A 1,812-nucleotide genomic window follows, 5' to 3' on the forward strand; every position below is an offset into this window, starting at 1 on the left:
GAGTTTTTGATAGGTGTCATCTTACTACATTTCTGAGTCCATTATGGTAACTGAATCTTTTCTCATGGCCTGATACATCTCTCTCATCTCCATGCATGGGCAGGGCAGTCTGTCTGTCTGACTGACTGAATTTCTTTATTGAATTCATAGCCTTGGCGACTTCCCCTGATAACGTCCATTATCTCACCCGGTAGCTCTCTGCCCTTTGCTGCTGATCTCAGAGCAGCTATCCGAGTGGGAGGTCAGAAAGGTCACTCAGATCTGAACTGAACATCTGTCCTGTGGCAGCCCGGCAAGTCAACCAGCTTTTCATTAGGTGGCTTTCTCTCACTTGTGGGAGACTAAATTGCATTAATTAGAGCACAATCTATAGTGTCCTAACTGTCCAGAGCATTTGCTATAGTCTTACACTCTCTCTCACATACACTTGAGTGAAACTGACTTTGCATAGATTTTAATCTGATGCTTGAGAACCATAATTGTGACTGCATGGGTAGCAGAAAATATTACTAACAATCAAAATGGGGGACAAATAAAAATAGAATATAGAATATATAAAAAGCAATTCAAATACATATGCTACCAGACATAAAACACACCATTAAAGGTAATAAATTACACAATTAAAAGTTATAAAACAAATAGTGCTAATGATTCAAAACGGAAAATAAGATGCATAAGTAAAAGTCAGTAAAACAGTTGATGTTTTTTCTTTGTTTGCCACACTGACTTTGTAATCATTCTTGTTCATTGGGTGGTGCCTGTCGTATTGGGAATTTAGTATAATACCACAGAATCACAAGGTGTTTCATGATGTGATATGGGCAGGTGCTAATAAGTCACCTCGAGAAAACGTGTGTGCAATCGTTTCTCGGGCACCAGGTGTAGCTTCTGTGAAATTGTGTGAGACACGAAAATCATGCTGTGTGGGTGTCTGCCTGTGTGTGTGTGTGTGTGTGTGTGTGTGTGTGTGTGTGTGTGTGTGTGTGTGTGTGTGTGTGTGTGTGTGTGTGTGTGTGTGTGTGTGTGTGTGTGTGTGTGCGTGTGTGTGTGTGCGTGCGTGCGTGCGTGCGTGTGTGTGGGAGCGAGTGTGCTTCCCAATTGTGTGATTCCCAATTGCGTGTGTAAGGAGCATATTGTTGCAGATTGGAGAGGTGGGAAGGGGGGAAGGGCGTACATCCACCCACCCCCCCAATTCCCTCCGCACATGCTTCAGTACGCAGGGGAGACCAGGACCGGCAACAAAGGGCCGAACAACACCGTTATTCTCTCTGTTTTCATTTCAGTCTGAGGAGACAACGAAGGTGAGTCAGGGAGGGGCTGGTGCTGCCGTGTGCGCCAGTGAATGAAAGCAGTGGATTGGAGCGTGCTGGATGAGTGAGGGGTGGAGAGAGAGGGTGTGCGTGAGAGAAAGACGGAGAGAGAGAGGTGTTCCTCAAAGCGAAAGCGCTGCGAGAGAGGGCGATCTGAGACACTAACGACGGAAACAGTTGTGCTGAGCACGTCCTGACGCGATAGGGGAGAGCGCCAGACGTGTAGCTGCGCTGACGAATAGCCCACATCGGGATAGAGGCGCTCCTGTTATCTGACAATCCCGTCGGCTGCTCTCCTCCACGGAGCATCAGATGCGCGCTGCATCACTCTCCGCCTTGCGCATGATCGGTAGTGTACGCATCTCATCTGCTGGGAGTCATAACAGCCACTAAGGCAACATCCTGCGTCCAGATCTTTCCTGTTATCGTTGTCGTCTTATTACGGTAAGATTTTTTCTCACTTGTGGTTACTTCAGTACGCAAATTGGGGTTTCTTAAA

The 1,812-nt window shown here is 46.6% G+C and overlaps 1 protein-coding gene across 1 annotated transcript in view; it reads left to right on the forward strand.

The window, feature by feature from the left end:
* The first annotated feature begins 1,657 nt into the window (after window positions 1-1,657).
* Window positions 1,658-1,812, forward strand: part of cntn2 (contactin 2) — a 25,988-nt gene continuing 25,833 nt past the window's right edge. The window contains exon 1 of the mRNA XM_062546328.1: window positions 1,658-1,757. The gene's annotated coding sequence lies outside the window, so the exon portion shown is untranslated. The remainder of the gene's footprint in view (window positions 1,758-1,812) is intronic.

This window comes from Sardina pilchardus, chromosome 9 (genome assembly GCF_963854185.1).
Source record: "Sardina pilchardus chromosome 9, fSarPil1.1, whole genome shotgun sequence".
In the NCBI taxonomy this organism is placed as follows: domain Eukaryota; kingdom Metazoa; phylum Chordata; class Actinopteri; order Clupeiformes; family Clupeidae; genus Sardina; species Sardina pilchardus.